This window comes from Talpa occidentalis, unplaced genomic scaffold, assembly GCF_014898055.3.
Source record: "Talpa occidentalis isolate TD23 unplaced genomic scaffold, MPIMG_talOcc4v2.1 talOcc4.13, whole genome shotgun sequence".
Classification (NCBI taxonomy): Eukaryota; Metazoa; Chordata; class Mammalia; order Eulipotyphla; family Talpidae; genus Talpa; species Talpa occidentalis.
In genome coordinates, this window is record NW_023601322.1 from 10,590,067 (window position 1) to 10,611,176 (window position 21,110).

The window sequence follows — 21,110 nt, forward strand, 5'->3', positions numbered from 1 at the left end:
ATGTAAAGCTCAATAAAAGCCTGAGAAAGCCACGAGGGCTCCAGGACTCCTCCTTTTACCTGGTCTGCTTGGATCATAGATAACCTGCTCAGTGCCCATCCTGCCTCTACAACTGGTTTCAACACAAACAAACCACACGCCAAAAGGCATATTTGGGGGCAATCTTATTTTATCCCCCAACAGCTGTTTTTGCCAAATAAAGTTGTGATGAAATATTAAGAACAAAAAGTAATAGGCACCACCTCCCTGGTGGCGCAGGGGTTAAACACAGCACTATCAAGCTCTCGCCAGCCACTACCACACAGTTCCTGGCCAGGGAGCAACTCACATGGTGCGGCAGACCTCTCCTGTCTCGCCCTCTGCTCCCCTCATCAGTGTATTTTGTCAGTCTGCCTGTTCTGTTCCCTGCTTTGTCTCTGGTGATCCTCTCACCCTCCACACCTCTGGTTTACACCCCAGTTCTTGTATGCATAAATAAATAAATCTTAAAAAAAAAAAAGTAATATTCAGTGGGGTGATACGTGAATGGTAGTGCTATTTTTATTTTGATACTGGGTCATAGAATTTTTTTTATGAAACCATGTTATTTATGCTAATATATGTAACTGGTTTATAGAAATTATTTTAAAGTTACCAATTCTAATTTTTTTTTTTAAAGATTTGTTTATTTATACAAGAGCTGGGGTATAGGCCAGAGGCATGGGAGGGTGAGAGGATTCACCAGAGACAACGGGGAGCAGAACAGGCAGACTGATGAAATACACTCATCACTGCACAGTGATTAAATACACTGCTGAGGGGAGCAGCTTTGAGACAGGAGAGGTCTGCTCACCATGTGGGTGGCTCCCTGGCCAGCCTGGGATAGAACCCGCACTGCAGAGGCTGCAGACAGCTTCATAGTGCTGCACTCAACCCGCTGCGCCACCGGGGAGGCCCACCAATTCTAATTTCTGATATTTCTAATACAACCAAAATTATTAGATTATAGCCCACATAAAACAAATACTTTGTACTTTTTAACAATATTTTTAAGAAGGTAAAGGCCTGAAACCAAAAAACATTAAAACTACTGCAGTATGAAATGTTGCCTTCATCAATATAAATGTTGTAGACACAAAATTATTCTGAACTAGAAAATAGGATCCCCATTAGTATTGTTTTATATAAAAGGAAGCAATAAGTTAAGCGCTTTTTCTTCTAAAACCATATTATTCATTTTTTAATGACATACATGTATGACTAGTGTTTGCATTTGAATCTCAAAAGATCATTATTGAATGCAAAAGAAAAAAATTACATCAGATATCACAAAATAAACCAATAATACAAATTGTCTCATGAATATTTAGTTTGCACATTAATTTACCTAGAGATAAGCAAGGCTTGCAAAACAAATGAATAAACTCATAAATATTCCCTGAATTATTTATCTATGTGATCTCTTCTAGAAGGTGTATTATGCAAAAATTTTGCTCCTTAAATAAATGGCATTTGAATAGTTGAAAAAAATCTCTCCCATTATAATCACTGGACACTTCTATGCTAATAAAGGCAGAGATGAAAGGCTGAGATTTACATAATTGAACACCACTTGAAAATGAGATATTAACTTGATTCATGTTTACACCTTAGAAAACTTTAAAACTGTCAAAGATGGTGATGATAAACCATAAAAGAGCAGAAGACAGAGCATTTATCGCTTTTCTCTCTTGTGTTTTTGGAAGTGACAATGGAGTTCTTGCTATTCATCTATTAACTCTCATTCACTTAATCTCCTTTGTGATCCATAGACTCAGGATGATAATGTCTTGTGTGTTAAGTCCAAAATAAATTTATTTCCCTGTGAAACTTTACTTGGGGTTAAAATTTAATGTCCTTTTATTTTGCTATTAACTGGGTTTTTTATACTTCCCAAAATGTCCTTTATTATTTCCCACTTCCTGTAGGACTTCTGGAAGCCATCCCAATACCATAAGATGAAATAATTTTGTTTCCTTGGTATTGACACTTAATAGATAGCTACTCTGTGTGTCCAGTGAATTAAACAAACTCAGCAAGCTGTATCAGCTCAGTGTACAATAGATCTTCCGATTTAAGAAACAAAAAATAAATATCAAGCATCTTCATACTTCATATAATAAGAGACAAGAACTTACCTCATTCCCTATTGTAAAATAAAAAACATAAAATCTATCCTCCAGATACTTTTTATGTGAAAGACTTACCTGCATATCAGGGTGAACACCTAATTACCTAACATCTGCTCTTCCTATTGGCCTGTGAATCTCCTTCCTCCCTTGGAACCAGGATCCCGCACCAGCTCTTAGCTCAGGAAGGCATCTAAGCCCCAGTTGCCCTACTTGCCCTTGGATTTCACGTCTTTGAGCTCCCATAAATATTTCATTAATTCTGGTTTGTTTTGCTTTCCTTGTTGCTCTGTCTTGTGTCATCGTAACTCCTGTACCCGACCAAGAAACTAGAAATGTCAGAGGGAGGACATCTGTGACTGCCTCCTACATGCCCCTGAAGGGCTGCCCAGTCACTCCCAGCAGGGTGTGGGAGTCTCAGCCTGGCTTGCTGCTGCTCCCTCCAAGAGGGGAAGAGTCGGACACTGCAGGGTTGGGGAACCCCAACCCCAGCCCCAGCCCCTCTGAGTCCCTGACACCGTCCCCCATGGCTGGCAGCCTGACCTCGTGAGGCTGAGGGCATGGTAAAGTCTAGGCTGTGCTGGTGGCTCCCTGTGCTGGGCTGCTCAGTACAGTTTCAGTGCCGGATGCCTCCACATCTGGGTCCCCTGCACCATACGCTGCCTTGACAGCTTTTCCTGCAGTCAGTGGGCAAGCCATACCAGAAGAGCTGAGACCATGGTGGGACTCACCTGGTGATATCCTGACCTGGAGCTGCTGAGAACTGCAGGTTCCCGGACGACAGCTTCCAGGAAGACTTTAAAAGGGCTTAGCTTCACCCTCCACAGTGTCGCCTCCTTGCTTTCCAGCCTCACTAAATGCCTATTACATTTAAGTTATAGCAAGACTATACTTTGCTTCTTTTTGTTACCACTGAAGACTTTTGCACTTAAAATATTACATATTTCATATACATTATCTCTCTTCCCTCAAGAAGTATAAATTCTTTGAAAGCTGATACTTCCCTTTATTCATTGTTCTTGCCATATTGTTCAAAGTCTCTGCTTGGCATATTACAGGTTACATGTATACATACATTCCTATTTCTGTAATGACATGTGATTGGCATGTAATGACTATATATAGTTAGTTAATTGTCTAGTTAAAGAATTAATGAACACCACAAAAAAATCCTAGTAACATTATAAAGGTGCCTGTCGTGCACCTGGTTGCTGCACTACATGTAAACACTCAATAAAAGCCTGAGAAACCCACCGAGGGCTCCAAGACTCCCCTTTACCCGTCTGCTCCGATCATAGAAAACCTGCTCTGTGCCGTCCTGCTCCTACAGTTGTAAAAAGACATTAGAAAGCAGGATCAATGTTAAGACTGATAGTATGTTAGCATGAGACCAGTGGGTTCTCAGGGGACCCAAACTGTTAAGGTGTACAAGATCTACAGGTATTCTGCCATCCACCACACAAAGACAAAAGAAGCAGACTCTTAGTGTGATAGATCTGTAATGTAATTGGTGTGTGGGGGGAGAGAGAGAGAGAGAATAATTCTAATAATAGTTTCCCAATAAAACCCTCAAAATTGCCCATCCCCTCAAGGGCAAATGTCCAGCCAAATAGCCGGCTGAAATGGGGCAGCTGAGGCCTGAAAGACTGCCACAAGCCTGAGGTACTATCTGAGAGGAATCACAAGAAAGAGGCCAAAGAAACCAGGCAAGTCTGGGACAGAAAAGGAGATACAGAAATAGAAATCATGTTAACAGCTGCCATTGTTAGCCTCCCACATGTCCCTTGCCAGTGTGTCTCTTCCAATTGTCACTACATGTCTCTTCATGTCTCCTTCAAGTTTCCTTTCCAGCAGAACCAGGGGGCAAGTCAGCCTGCAGAAGCAAGAAGGCCCAAGTCCTCGTGTATTCATGTATTCATGGCTGCCTAACTCCACCCCTATCAAGAAGTCCAGTCCATGACATATGAGACTTGTGTTCCAAAGTGGTTGCATATAAATGGGAAAGGGAAAATGATGCCAGTTTACTTCACTGTGATGCTCCTCCCCCTTTTATGGAGATGTATTCTATATCAGAGAAGGTCTCTGTATATTCTCCTGTGTTCTGTAGACCCTTATCATAAACAAGTTGATTTCTGAGGGTTTCGATTAAGCATAGATCTATTAAAAGATATGATGGAACATTTTCTGATTACTGTATATGACATTAAACAAAATTGAAATAGAATCTGTAGTGGGACAATCACATGGAAAGAGTCTTCAAATTATTTGGATATATTACAGAAGAAGAAGAAAATAAATTAATAAGGGAAAAGCTGTTTTCAAAAATCAGTTAGAGGAAATTGTTTACTATTCCAAGGCAAATCAGTAGATTCTCTTATTTAATCTTTGAAGGATTATATGTCATTATCCTTTACAATTTTTCAGTTGAACTCACGTTGCCTTCCATTTTTTTCCAAGCTTGAATCATAGAACTGTTTCTAATCACACCACCATGATTACTATAATGACTATTTCATTGCAACCAAAAACAATGTTTTGTTTTTACCATTTCTAATCTGCTACCATTCATCTGCCATACTATTCCCATCCTCCCACTGGGAAGGTTTTCTACTATGATCTATCCTGTTGACAAATTGCTGTGCAAATTCTCTCTTTCACAGAAAGCAGAAATTTGCATTTTGGTTGAGAAACCAAACTGCATTTTAATCAAAGTGGAACAATTATTTTCCTGACAAGCTATAGATTTGTAAAAACAGAGAGTGTTTTGCTTTTTGCTTTTTCAAAATCTTATATAACATAAAATATATAGGATTCCTTGCTGCTGCTAGAAACTAGAAGCACTCTAATCAGTGAAATGATCAAATTTACATATACACTGATTTTCTTTTGATTACCTACCTCACATAATCATCTAAAACTTCCCACCCCATGTATTGCTTTTAGATTAATTATAACTTTTATTGTCAACCAAACTTAATTATAAACACACAAAAATAATTGAAATGTGATTTAAGGGATTTTGCTGTAAATGAATTAGTGAACATAACCCCTTATATTTAAGAGAGATTTCCATATGTGGATAAAATTTTATATACACATAGGATAATATTTATTCTAGCAGTAAAGTCATCAGCTTGATTTTATTCTAGATTAATTTCCACAGCCTGGAAGTATTTCCCTATCAATTTCTTTGATTTCTTCAAATCAAAATCATACTAAGGTTTTTTTTTTTTACAAAATTTAAAAGATAAGGCTTTGTTAATTTTGGGATGGATCGTTTTCATTTAATAATGACCTAGAAGCATTTACATTGAGTTCTTTTCTTGCGTTTTGACTTTGTCAGTCCTTTATATATTAATTAACCTCACATTTCATTGGGACAAAGCAAACAGCTCTACCTCTCCTATATGATTCCCTAAGTCCACTTCTCCTATGTAGATGGAAGTTGATAGAGAAAACAGTTAACTCTAATATTTTTTAAAAATTCAAAGAGCTAGGTATAGAAGAAACATCCATCAACTAATGTTTTACAAAACAAAGTTAAGTCTGAATAAAAGGGAAAAAAATGACTTTGCTTGGTGGTAAAAGCATTTTATAGCAATAAACACACATCCACAGAGACTAATGGGTTTTTTACAAATTTTGAAATTTTGATCTCCAAAGCCCATTTTAAAGTACATTTAGTCTAGAAAGTACATTTTAAATCTAATATTTCTATCATTGTTTTCTTTTGGTTTAGAAAGCTTAAGGTATGATTTACAAGTAGCATCCAATAAAGACTTAAAAAAAAAAAAAACTTCTATACGAATAATAAAGTTACCTTCCAAATAGTTTTGTAGGAAAATACTGTCAAAGTAAAAATTGTACCAGACAAATTAAGCAAGTAAAGAATTTATTCAAGGCTCCTCTGAAGGAGAGAGTGGCCAGTCTAAATTCAACTGTACTTCAAGTTGTAAGCTACTTCCTTTTACAAAGATATGAGTTTCCTTTTTTAATATAAAACCAATTAGTGAATATAGAAATCTTACAATCATCTTTCTCCAACACTAGCTCTTGAAACCTCTCCAACCCTTAAGAGTTGAGTTCAAAGCTAACACTTTTCACTCATCTAAAACATTTCAATTTTGCCAGGAGACTTAAAAACCCTATCCTTTCTAGAAATAAGTTCCTAAAAGCAGTATTTTGTAACAAATTAAATAAACACTACTCTTCTTTCTATGTTTACATCAAGCATGGAAATATACTAATAATTATATTACTTGTCCATTTTGGTGATCCCAATTACAAGATCAGAAAAACAGAACAATAAATGTACCTTGTGGGGTTACAAATGAAGGAGGTTTGTTATATAACCAAATATGTTTCCATATGTTCTAAGCCTACCTGATTTATTTTTTTAATATGTTTTACTTTATATAATTATTACCTCATATTTCATTTTTGCACAATGTATGCTTTTTCATTTTGGTTATATTCCCCATAATTCCCATGCCCCTTATTTTGACCCTAATCCCTCCCCTCCTCCCTCTCACCCTCTGTATGTCTCTGGTTTATAGTTGTTTGTTGATTTTGATTTTTTCTTTATTATAATTAGTATTTTTCCTGGCCCCTTATTTAGGTTTTCTAAATTCCTGCTATGAGTGAGACCATCGGTATTTTTCTTTTTCTTCCTGGCTTATTTTGCTGAGTATGATCCCTTCCAACTCTATCCATGTTGCTGCAAATTGCATGAGTTTATATTTTTTGAGAAAAAAAAAAAAGCCTACCTGATTTAGGTTCCTAGGTGTCTACATAGACTTGGAAACAGGGACTCACTTCCTTGATGATTATACTTCAAAGTGGCAGCTTGAAGCTCCTTGTGAAAGTTCTTCCTGGAATGGGCAAAAGGCAAGAGACTTTTAGACAGACATAATGAAAAGGGGCAGAGAAAAAAGTTCTCTAAGGTAAATAATGCTCTAAGGAAAGGAAAGTCAGGGTCTCAAATCAGGAAGAAGCCTGTCATGTTTAAAGGTTAGCAGCTGAGAGAAATGTTATATGGTTATCCTGGTCAATATCATTGATTAGAAAAATAAAACAGGGCAAAAAGCAATTCCAAAAGTTGACTTTCACATGTACAAGCCTGGTTTAAAAATATTCAGGAGATGGGAGACTGACATCTAATCACTGGAAGATCCTGGTTAGGAGGAAATCGCGTAGGCTACAGTGTGTTGAGTGCCCTGAGCTGGAGACATAAAAGGGGGAAGTAGATGGAGCTCTCTGCATTCATCTGGCTCAAGGCACACCTTACTGCATGTCTTAGGGGAATCAGTTCTAGTACTTCTTTGGATGGGGAGGGAGCATGGACAATGACCTTGTGGGCACAGTAATTTAAGATGGCCCATTCCAACTTCAGGGATCCAGGCAGCAAATCTGTCTAGGGTTCCCCAATTCATAAGCTTTCCTGTCCTGGGTGTTCCCACCCTGTGCTACAGAGTGTTTTGTCACGGTCAAGGCCATCTAGCCAGCTGTTATGTCATGGTCAAAGTCATCATTTCACTTACCATGAGAACTAAGGAGAAGATGACAAAGCTGAAATGATCACACACACACACACACACACACACACACACACACATCTGGGAAGGTCAGATCATTGAGTAAAAGCATCACTATGTTGCTTCCAAATTACTTCCAGTGTGGAAAATATACAGGTATTTATCTTCAGTTTGTTAGTTTCATTTCTGGAAAGGATGCCTGTTAGAGGTTTAATTCTACCAGTATCTCTTGTTACATAAAGACTTACTTATTTTAAGGTATTTGCCCTTCTTTACTCTCTCAAAGCTCAGGTCAACAGCTCTAAAGGACATTGTTCTATGTTAAATGTAATGAAATCCATGCTTTGTGCTCTGGGACAATAATTGGGACTATCCTTAAATTTGACCGGCTGATGGGGCATGAAATTCAATTACTGTTCATTCAAGTATTGTTTGAACTATATAGTTTGTTCTTTTGCAAAGTTTAACAGATGAATAAGAAGTAGAGTATCTTCCACTTGAAAGATATACTTGAAATTTACTATTCTCTAATTATAATTAGCCCTATATTCTATTACATTTTTGAAATCTAGTCTAGGGAGAAAAAGAAGAACAATAGAACAGAATGAATAAACTTGAATAGTTTGACAAGCTCACTTACATAAATTCAGCAAGCTTTCAACTTAAAATTTTATAGCAACTATTAATAAAAGAGAAAACAGACCCAAAATGGAGTCACTTGTGCCAAGTCTACATCACCAAACCAAGATTTTATTATCTAACTTAATTGCCAGTTTCAATGTTAACCAGTCCCAGTCAATAACAATAATCAATATAGGACCCTCCCATTTCCCCTAACAGGAGATGACCTTGCCTGAAAAAATCTTGTCTTTTTTCTACGTAAACTCCCGCCCAGTCCTTTTTCTGACTATAAAAACCTTTGCTTTTTGTACAATGAAAGAGTACTCTTCAGGATGCTAGCTAGCTACATGCGGATGCAGATTGATTCATGAATCCCTGAATAAAGACAATTAGATCTTAAAATTTACTCAGATAAATTTTGTTTTTTTAACACCATATGAACTTATATGAATAAGTTCATAATACATTTTGTCATGAGGTTGTCTCATTTAATTATTCCATCAAGTAGAAACGCTCCTCTAATATATCAATGTGCAATGATGATATTTTCTCCTAAACCAGAATCTGCCTTCTTATTAGTCTCTTTGACACCCAAGTAACTTCATCCTCTCTGCAAAAATGAAAATACTGGCTAGATCATCCTTCCCTTTGAAACTTTCACTTTCCACATGATGGTTTACACTTACTTTGTATCATCATTACAATTTTCTTATCAGCCTAGAAAAATATAGAATCAATTATTGGTTTTCATGAAACAAATATGGCTTGATGTTCTAAGACTTTCATTTCAACAAGCATTTGCACTGGGGTTTAAATCAAGCTTCTCTTGTGTTAGTATGTAAACCAGGACTCTTGTAGATTTGTACTTATGAGTAACTATTTGCTTTGCTTAGAAACTTTGCTGATATCAAGCACAACATCTAAAGGCGAGTAGTAGAACCTTCCTTGCAATCCTATCAGTGAGTCAACAGCAAACAATTTCAATTTAGTTTCTACTTTCAAACACTATTTTTAAAGATAAAGGACTATTTGGAAGCCAAGCATAAGTATTAGGCAATTAAATCTAAGAGAATAAATATGATTCAATTTTTTACTTGGAATACCAAATTTTACCTATTTTTTACTTGGAATATCAAATTTTACCTATTTTTTATTTGGAATACCAAAGTTTACCTAAAATTTAGTTTTATTGATGGTCTGATGTCAGACTTTAGTTAAAATACACAAATTCGATTTGAATCAAAGACCTCAGGCAAATCATTTACATGTTACTTTAATAATCTAGTTAAGGGCCTCCCCAGTGGTGCAGCGGTTGAGCACCAAGCTGCAAAGCTGCCCGCAGCCTCTGCAGCACCGGTTCGATCCCGGCTGCCGGCAAGGATCCCACATGGCGCGCAGACCTCTCCTGCCGCGCCCACTGCTCCCCTCAGCAGTGTCCTCCGTCTGTCTGCCTGTTCTGCTCCCTGCTCTGGCTCTGGTGAATCCTCTCACCCTCCCATGCTCTGACTGTCCCCAGTGCTTGTATAAATAAATAAATAAATCTTTTAAAAAAAAATCTAGTTAAGAATTATTTCCCAACCTCCAAAGGGATCATTGGAAATTGATGAAATATTCCAATCTTAAACTTTCACAAAATTGATGGTGATTATTTAGACATGAAATACTTTGTGTACTTTCTCCTACTTCCCAATTAGGATTCTAGGATAAACTGCAATTAGGAATTTTAATATCTTGAAACTAGTTTTGATTCAAATAAAATTTAAACAAATGACATTTTAGTGATTTCAGAGCCTCCAGGATACAGATCTAGCTGTTCTGGTTGGCAAAGGATAATCCTCAAACAAAATATTTTGCTGACTGGAATCTTTGCCCTATGCTAAGTCAATAAAAATCAAGTGTCAATTGCAATTGGAAAATAGCCTTTAAAAGAATCTGCACATCCCTATCTTTTTCATGTTTGATATATAAAGTTTACAGGTAGTTAATTTACCAACGGATAGGTTTGATTCCATTGAGACCTACTCTAACAACTTTGCTAGGGCAGGGTTAGAGTAGCCTTCCTTCCAGGAATACCCACCCCACCCCTACCACTAAGGCCTGAATGATCCCCAAGGACTCTCCACTTTGGCTGGATGGAGCTCTCATGTTACCCTACCTGTGTGGTCTTATGGGGTTTCATTTCATGCAAGTGTAGCCTTGTACTTCCAGAAAGCTGATGTAATATATGTCATGAGTCTGCTATGAAAAATTTGGTTACTATTTACTGTCAAAGAATTTACAAAGAAAGGTAAATAGTAGCTTGATCTGTGTCTCTCTTTGTAAGATAAATCTATAGTCTCCAAAAAGGTACCAAAAGTTAAATCCAATGGTACAATATCAAAAATGGCATCCAATTATAATCTCAGTTTCCCCATATCAGTCCCCATTTTTCTTGCATCCCTTCTCATAGAATTTCTCACATGAATAATTTTAGTTATATGGCCTTTGATAATAATCTTAACTACTTATACCTCCTCATTTTCAGATAATTCTTCTAAGACCATCCAATATAAAGTTTTCCCTCCTGACTACTCTGATCTATAACTCTTTCATGTTGCTGTGTTAATCCTTCAAAGCACTTAAAGCCATCTGAAAGTATAAATTAATTTTAGCTTCGATTATTTTATTGTCTTGAATCTGCCCATGAAGGTTGTGATGTTCTCAGCATTCACTTCTGAATCTCCAGTTCCCAACAGAGAGGAGTTTTATACTAAGTACCTAATAACAATCTGGAATAAATCAATTATTTGTTTGTTTGTTTCAAAACATTTTTTTTATTCCTGAACTGCTTCTTTAGGACTCAGGAGGTTTGGCTATGAAATAGTAACCCTAAAACTAAAGTTCCACATCTAATGAAAACCCTAGTTAATACACGTCAGTTAGGTCACAGTGAAAACACACCAAGTTCAGAACAAAACTGGCCCTGTTGGTTGAAGACTATATGAATAAATTTTTCTTATTATGTTTACTTTATTTTAAAGAAATAACCTCATAATTTGAGAACAGAGTTTTATCTTCATGGTCTTTCTATGTTGTTCTCCAAGCACCAGAATCCTGTACAGAGAATGGGGTATAGAGGGCACTATTGTACTGAAAATCAGATGGAAGAAGCCTATAACGAAGAAATGCAAGGAATTAACAGGGCCAGTTTCTTTCCTTTGCTTACCAGACTAGAAAAGTGTATTTTTTTTAACTATTTGATAGTTCAAAAAGCTTCTTTGTTCTCTTACAGCATATTAAGAAAATCAAATTGTTGTGTTGTTATTCATACAGGAAATTTCCCTAATAAAATCAAGGGGTGATAGATTGTGTTTCGTAGTAGGACATGCTTTTCAGCTCTGGAGAAGAGATCTGACTTGGAGAGGTCCGACTTGGAGAGGTCCAATTTTGGGAGAAGCAATCTGATTAGACATAATTGATCCAGGAGTCCCACAATAAGAATAATCTGAGTTTTGGGCCTCCCTGGTGGCACAAGGGGTTAAGCACTGCACTATGAAACAATCCGCAGCCTCTGCAGCACTAGTTTGATCCCCGGCCGGCCAGGGAGCAACCCACACGGTGCGGCAGACCTCTCCTGTCTTGCCTGCTGCTCCCCTCAGCAGTGCATTTCAGTCAGTCTGCCAACTCTGTCTCTGGTGAATCTTCTCACCCCTGCACCTCTAGCCTGTACCCCAGCTTTTGCATGCATGCATAAATAAACCTTTAAAAAAAAGAATAATCTGTGTTTTAATCCACATCCAGGAGTCCTCAGTTAGTTCCTACCTCTCACTTTTGATGTCGGTGCTAGAAGTCTGCTCCCCTTTGAAAGAGATGAATGTCCATAGTCCCCCTCTCTTCTTATATCAAAATCCTGCCAAACTATTAGAATTCCACACAATTCCTTATAAATCCTGAAGTCTTTCATTTTCTATGACTTACAAATTGCTTCTTGATTCGCTGGAATCTGATCTCACCCCTTGCTCCTCTCCCCCAGTGTGCTCCTGGCCCACTACAGTCTATGTGAGCATGTGACTATAGACCCCGAGAGACAGGAAAGGAGAATGAGATGCACTCTCAGTCCAAAGAGCCCAGAAACACGAGCAGCATTTTGTCCTTGTCAGGCTTAGGTGAGAGGTTGCACCCACACACCTTGCATCTTCAGCACCCCATATTTTGCCCCTGTGATTGCATCACTTCCCCCTAGGATAGTCCTTCTTAAGTAAACAAAAATTTTTCATTTGAAAACTTTGAGAATAGAAGTAATTCTATGAAAAAATTATAATAGCCTAAATCAGAACTGACCAGAGCAAGTAAGAAGTACATTCAGCCGCTCAATGCAAAGCCATCTAGCTTAAATATAGACTTTCATAAATCACCTCTCAGAATCCTTGGAAGAGGAGGACTAAGGAGTCAGACAGAACTGGGCTCTCCCCTCATCTCTGTGACTCAGGGTCTGTGTGATAGTTAGAAGCTGTTCAGAGCAGCTTGCCCATCTCCACAGTGTGAGCTGTAGTGACCTCTGAAGGTCCTGGGCGGTGTCACCTCACATATGCAAATACCTTTGGTGCATAATAGGTATAATAGCCTTTTGTGCCCTTCCTGTTGCTCCTTTGCATGCCATGATTTTGATCTTCAGCTAGCCAGATTCAGATTCGTTTTTCTTATTATAATTCTTATTTACCATTTTCAGGAAATGGTACAGTACTTAACAATACTTCAAAATACTTAAAATGAATGTGGTTATTTCTATTCTGCAGAGTTTTTTTTTTTTCTCTCTTTGGGTTTTTTGATTCCCAAAATGAGGGGTTGTTTTTACTCATGTCTATCCTGTTTCAGTAATTGAAACAAAGCATCTTTCTTCTATTTGCGGTTCAGAATAGGTAGAGACAAAATGCATTTCAATTTATGCATAATCTATAATAGTGTTTATTACAAATGTTTCTATGACTAGAAATCCAATTGTTTATCATTTTGGAAATGTTTAATTAGTGGGAGCGCCATACTGTTGAACATTATGTCTTTTCTAAAAAGGAATAATTTTTAAAATACTTAATTTTTAAATATTTAATTAAAAAATTAAAAATCATTTAAAAAATGATGCCATGTGCATCACTCTGGCTGGTACATAGATATATGAAAGACAGAACAGTTGCAAATCATATATTTCCAGGAAGACATATTTTTGAAATCAGAAACAAAATGAGTACATTTTTATAAAAATAGAGAAAAAATATAGATTAAAATAACATTTTAAAAAACAGTTCCAAAAGAGAAAACTCAAAATTATTATGTTTATATTGGTTGAGTTATAAAAGCAAATTTGACTTACTTGTATAATTTTAAAAATTAAAATAAGAAAATTTTGCAAAATGGACACATGATAATGGTTGTCAAATGTCATAATATTTTATTTATGAAGTTTAGTTTTTATACAAAATCTCATAAATACAGTATTTTCTAATGTTTACATTTTCAAGTATTTTTATTTAAGTTCATCCATGTGGAATTGAACAATAAGTGAAAAATAAGGCAACTTACATTTTCCTTTGCCTGTTCGAGTTGTGAAGGCAATGTGTGCCTCTGTGTTCATTGCAGCATTACTTACAATTGCCAAGATATGGAAACAATCTAATCGCCCATCTACAGACGAGTGATTAAGAAGATGTGGTTTACACATACAATTGAAAACTACTCAGCTTAAAAAAAAAAAAAAAAGTTGAATTGGATCTGGAGAAAGAAGAAGAAGGAGGTGTATGACAAGAGTCTTGCCCTTGGAGAATTGTGGGTGACTGGGGTGAGGCCTTTGCAATGGTTACCACAGGTAGGGGTATCATTCAACAATCAAAGATTTTCACAGTTCTCCAGCAGGAGTAAACCACAAGGCAGTTTGACAACAGTTAACACCAGAGCTCCACAATTGGGAGGTAGCTTTGCAGTTTGGGAAGTTCTATATTCCTTGTTGACAATAGTATTACTCAAGTCAGAGGAAAAGAAGATGCCGGGGAATCCATCACAAGTGGTGATTAACAGGAGCCATATAGGCAGCAAGAAATGGACCCATGGTGATGGTTGTCAGCTGTCAGCTTCCGGGCTCAGAGAGCAAAGGGCCAGTTGATGGTCCAACTGCAGGACCACTAGGGGACTATCCCATGTAAGGACAAGATATCATCTTTGAAGAAAATCTGTTGGTTGTAAGTGAACCCTCATGTGATACTACGTCACCAATAAGTACAACAAACAGATTCCAAAAACATGGTTATAAGCAAGAGTGAATCAATGGAGAATGTCTCTGCATTCTACCCTGCAACTCTTATCTTTGTAGGTTCAGAAGTCCTAGCCCCCAGAAAAGACTATTTCAAGCAAGTAACACAGCGGGATGTCCATTAAACTATACCTGCTGACTTTTTATTTCAGGCTTCTTGTGCATGAAACCTGCAGGCAAAAAAAAGGCATCACCATCCTGGAAATGGTGATTGGTCCTGATCATTAGGATGAGGTGAATCTGCTGTCAGATTCACAGTGGGGTGAAGAATAGGCGCAGCATCTAAGTTAGTCAATGGGTCTTCTCTTTCCACCCCTTTGTTTGATTTTGAGGCCAAGTGAACAAATGTGGCAGGGAATAGGCTTTGTATGTAGGCAATCCCATGGGTCATCTCTTTCTAGTCCCTTATTTGATTTTGATAATAAATGGACAAGTTCAGCAGCCACAGTCTGATAAGAGCATTGTGACCACAGTTTCAAAGCTTTTAAGAGATTCCAGATTAGAGGTGCTTGCCTTGAATGAAAGGAATCTAGACCGTAAAGGCGATAAACAATGGTTGCTGCCTTACGGCCCGTAGCAGGATTTGGAGCCGCAGAGCATAGAGATAAGAGATTCCCAGGATATTAGTCCAACCAGAATTCTAGTTTCAATGAACTTACCATTCAGAGAAAGTGGATCTGAGTGGTGCAGGAGATCACTGGAGAAACAAGGTGGTGTGTTGCCCCATCAGAGATACCAATAACCACAGCCTGCCAGGAATGCGGCAGCTAATGCCTCACAGCTGAGCTACTATTTTTGGCCAGAGAGAAACGCCTTGCTTACTGCTACACTCTTTCCAAAAGCAGGGGTGTCAGAAGCCCACATGCAATAATTGATAGTTGTGAGGTATGTAGTCCTATCTCCATTGCCTCCTGAGGCAACTCAGTCCTCCTTGGCACTTGCTGAAGACTTTGTTGTGACTGGACTTCAATTCATCTTCTCCCTCTACCCAGTTCTCCTTCCTTTATCCCTTCACAAGTGTGAAACCCCAGAAAGTTCCCTAATAATCTTCCCATGCTCAAATTTCTGTCTCATAACCTGTCTCCCAGGGAACACAACCTCAGACAGTATTTTTTTCTGATGTAGTTAATTTTATGAAGCAATCAGTGAGTGCATGCTACGTAGCCTGCCATGGGGACTATATCAAGGAAATACAAGATTTGGTTTTCCTTTTCAAGGATGCGCAAACTTATTAGTGAGATGATAATAGCTGCAGTATTCTCTTTTGATGATTTCAGGTATTTAAGTGCAAATTGAGGGGCACCTATCATACATGTTCTGAATAAGGTATTGCAGATACATAGCTTGGATTCAAATGTCAAGTCCACCATTTAGTAAATATAGGAAATTATTGTCCTCTTTATGACTTGGTTTCTTTACTGGTAAGTCGGGAATAATAACACAACCTATCTCTAAGAATTGTTGCAAGGAACAAATAAGCTAAAATATGTGAGGCAGTAGGCATTGAATTAGTGAGGGTTGCAGAAATTGGTCTGGAAATGTTAGTCACTATGTCATCAGTGTGATTTAAAGCAAGCAAGAAAAATGACCCAAACCAAGGACAGTCTGTGCTGAGATTTGATTAGTCACTAGTTATAACTTACTGTGTAAGAAGGCTTTATTGCTTACCAAGTATTTACATAAACATTGCCTCATTTGATGCTAATAACTTGGCGACGTAGATATCAATTTCATTTTGCAAATTGCACAACTAAAATTGAAAGGAGGCAGGCCTCCTAGTTCAATGTTATTTTTAATGATGCAGTAGGAGAAAAAAATGTAGGAGAAAAGCATTTGTGAGGGCAAAACCATGAAAGGTGTATGGGAAACAAACAGGCCAGAAATGACCTCATGGAACATTAGTTTCACTATAAAAGTTGTGGCCAGACTATAGGCAGTCTTGACTTGAGTACTTAAAAAATAAAATAAAGGGACAACCACTAAATGTTTTTGCATTAAAAAGGAAAGAGATAATCATATTGGAATTATAGGATAAATTTGTTAGGTGTCACAGATAACAAAAGTTTATAGGAAGGGGCGCATGGACTCTGGGGTCAAGGACTATGGGGGCCTGGGTGGTGGGTTTAGTGTAGTAACATGTATCAAAAAGTATACACCTTTGAGCCACATGCTAGAAATCATTGTTACCTCAATTTAAAAAAAAGAACAATTTTCAAACAAGAAATAGAGTGAGACAATGGATGGAATTCTAACTTAAAAGGAGTACCAAGTTTTAGTTTAGATTTTTCTCTTAAATTACTATGCTATATGAAAGAGCTATTTGGACTTGCTGAGTATTTGTTTCTTACTCTGCCAAAACAAAAGGCAATAATGAAGCCTCTAAATCATTTAGTGCTTCTCTATGAATGGTGAGTGATGCAAAGACTGACTGCTCAACCCATCTTTAGCTTTGCTAAAATGATGAAATATAGCAAATGTTTGCATGCTCTCGTAGAAATTTTTATCTTTTTTTTTCCCAAAAATTCCAATTTATGTCCCTTAGCAATGTATGAAATGATTTTCTGAGTGCAAATTTAAAACAACTTTGTAAAATAAGATTAGTTTCTCAAATTAGTTCTTTTCCTCTTAGGTGAACCACAAACAAAAGCATGAAATCCATGAGTAGTACTTTTATTTACACACAAATGCCATATGACTGAGACTTATTTATGATGACTTATTCTGTAATCTTAAATTATGAACTAATGTTTAGTGAGACTTTATTTGCCAAGAACCTAGAATACTGGGATTCTTTCTTAAGTAGGCCTGTTTTTATTTTCAATGTCTTCCTGTATTAGCTATTAATCTTCTAAAGATTTCTAAAGATTATAATTCATCTTAAGATTTTACCTCTTAACTGTTAGGATGACTTTTATCAAAAACACAAGTGATATCAAGTATTGGTGAGGGTATGGAGAGAAGGGAACCCGACCAATGTTGTATATAATGTGCAGTCACCATGGAAAGTAAGATGGAAGTTCCTCAAAAATAAAACTAAAACTAGAATGACTATATGATCTAGCAATCTTACTTCTGGATATTTTTATACAAAGGAAATAAAATCAGTATCTCCAAAAAATATCTGCATTCCCATGTTCATTGTGGCATTATTCACAACATACAACACTACAGAAAGCACCTAAATATCCATAAATAAATGAATAAAGAAAATGTGATACACATACATCACATCAAGGCACACCACTGGAACATTAGTCAGTCATAAAAAGAAAAATCTAGCATTCATGACAATACAGATGAAACTGGGGGATATTATGTAAATTGAAATAAACCAAATACAGAAAGACAAATGCTGTATGTTCTTACTTATATGTGGAATCTAAAAAAAGCCAAATGCATAGTATCAGAGAAAAGAATGTTGATTTCCAGGACCTGGGGTAGGAATTGGGAGAAATATGGAGAGTTTGATTAAAGGTTGCAAACTTTCAGTTATAAGATGATTAAGTTCTGGGGATCTAGTGTACATCATGTTAATTATAGTTAATAATACTATTTGTATAATTGAAATTTTCAAAGAGTAGCTCTTAAGGGTTCTCACTGTTTTAAAACAAAAGGTAACTATGCAAGGTGATGGATATGTTCACTGATTGTGGTAATCATTTCACAATGTACATATATAATACATCATCACAGCATACACCATAACAATTTTTACTTGCCAATCATACATAGTAAAGGTGGACCGTAAAGAAAAACAACAAAAAATTTCACTGTTGTCCATAGTACCTAAAATACAAATTCTCCATTTTTATGTATCTTCTATAAAGCTTCACAGTAGTTCATTTTGTCATGTGTTCATAGTCTTTTTTTATGTTGACCTCATCTTCTGTGGGATCCCCCAGGACACTCGGGTACCCCAACTTTGGCACCTATGCCTAGAGTATAGTTTTCTCTTTGTTTCTACAGCCAGGTTTCATAGTTCTCAGAAGAGAGAAACCAATGTTTATGCTTATAATTAGTTTAATTTCTATACTACACAGTGTGAACTAGAAAGTCACTCATACATGACATATTTTTTAAAGTCCTTGCCCTGGAGGACTGTTGTGGGCAAGAAGTGGATATATACATAAGAATGGGTGGTCAGGGTCATTCTTTCTTATAGCCACTGTGAGTGCCCTCATCATGTAACCTTAAGATAAGGGTATACTACCTTAAAGAAACCGACAACTTAAAAAAACAACAAAACTGACAATTCTGTGAAAGTATCAGTAATAATAAATATGCTTTATGTCCATCAACTTTACAATTATTTCTATAAGGGAAACAGCTTGATGTTTGCAGGGAGCTAAAAATTCATGAAGTGAGAGAGTGAGACTAAGCTCAGATGCTAACCATTTGTTCCTCTATGGCTAATGGCTTATGTAAGTGGCCCTACTCATAAATGGGGCATATCACCCCTAGGTAATGCACTTGGTTAAAGCAATAGGGTGAAAAGTAGCAGAAACTATTTTGTCACTCTAATGTGGTGAAACTGATGACTCAGATTGAATTTCAGGGAACATCATGTGATGACACAAAGCCATATTCACTAGGTGACAAATATATAGCATTTACAAAATTCTAGGAAATAGTGTGGAATAGTGCAGAGCGTGAGGGTGATATTTGCTTCCCAAAACATGCACAGTGAAGCCTGCCTGCTGACATTTTCATCCACTGTAAGAGTCTTGATTTCTGAAACCTTGTATGTGAGAGATGACATTATTTGAAATGCACACTTTATTTCAGGGTGCATGATTTATTGCTTGTTTTATGTCAGTGACAAAGTGGCTTTTAGTTCATCTCAACTGAAGTACATAGTGGAAATCTCAGGGACAGGAAAAATTTTGCTTTCTTTTTATTAACTTACAAGAATTTTCAGTTCCATCAAGGGGCTCTATCTAAGTATTGAAAGAGAGGAGATTGATGTTTCCCCTTGTTAAAGGTGTTTGTGCCATTTATGGGTTTCTTTCTGTGAATCAGCTTTCTGACGCTCAGTAATCTGATCTGAAGATATAAAAAGGGCAATTATGAATCATATTCTTGGTAATGCAATCAGTTATCTTCTTTCCCACTTTAGACAAAGACATTTCTCAATTAATGATGGCAAATCATCAATCACTTTTCTCTGATAGGCACCAAATTTTTTCTACCATATTATACAACTTTTTCTTCTTTTACTTGCCTGAGTTCTATAGAACAAATATTTGATGCCTTTGGATTTCAGAGAACATGGCTGTTTAGGCAAGGTTTTCTCTGTCCTTGAGAGACAGTTAAAAGATCTACTGAAAAACATGTTTTAGTTTCTCAACAATTTTATAAAATTAAATTTTAGCAAATATAAATATCCAAAAGGATAATGAAAGAAGATTTTGTTCATCTAGACAGTTATTTTATTTTCTTTCACTTACTCTCATTCAGTTTTTTTTTAAATCCATATGTTCCCTACAGGAACATATAATTGGGGATTATATGCCACCAGTTCTGAAATGTCATAGAGGTTTTAGAACTAATACAATAGTTAATACCTTACAAGAAAAGAGCAGAGCCCCACTCCAAGACGATCCCTCATTATAAAGCCCTACCACCTCCCCCCTGCCCTAGAGTCTCTGAACCCAGTATTTGGGTTGGAAATGTGGAATGTTAAGACTGAGAATCCTGCCTACTGAGAAAGATGTGAAATTGAAGCTGACTGAAATTTGGAGGGTAGAAGGAAAAAATTTTAAGAATTCATTAATGCAAAATATATCTTCTAATAAGTTATATTCTGTGGTCATTTTTGTTCTTAACTTTTAAAGAAACAAAAACTGCATTATCTTCATAACCTTCACACTTGGAATTTACTAAGTGGGTAGATACGAATTATGGCTTCTCATGGCACAAAGGAAATTCTAACTACATGGAGGTATAATAAGTAAATGGAGGTATAATAAGTACATGGAGGTATAATAAGTAAATCGTGGTGATCATTCTGCAACATATGCATATTTAAACATCAAACTGAACAGCTTAAACATGTACAGTGTTTATATGTCAATTCTACTTTTATTTTTTAAGTTTGTGGTTGAACTAACACAGCCCAAATTACCAGAGTCCACTGAATGCTACACCCAAACCAAAGCAGTCACAGGTATCAATCTGGATCCCATCAGGAGACAGAAAACATGTTGTGATTTAAATATCAAAGGGATGGTTAAGTATAAAGAAATGTTAAACTGATATGAAAGGAACTATTTAGTGCAAGAGAATTCCGTGCAGTGTGCAAAGACTAAGGGGCCATGGATACAGAAAGGAAAATCTCAAAAGGATACCATCTTCACAGTGTTAGGGATCAGAATTTGTTGGGGAACATCTAGTTGTAGACCAAAGGACACAGAGGTTGGGCAGTTGGCCAGAACCTTAGCTGGTTTGCAGAAGCTCACTTGGCAAGCAGAAAGCAAGCCTTCGGGGTGTAGATAACCCTCTACTCAAGGCTGGGTATGCAATTATACA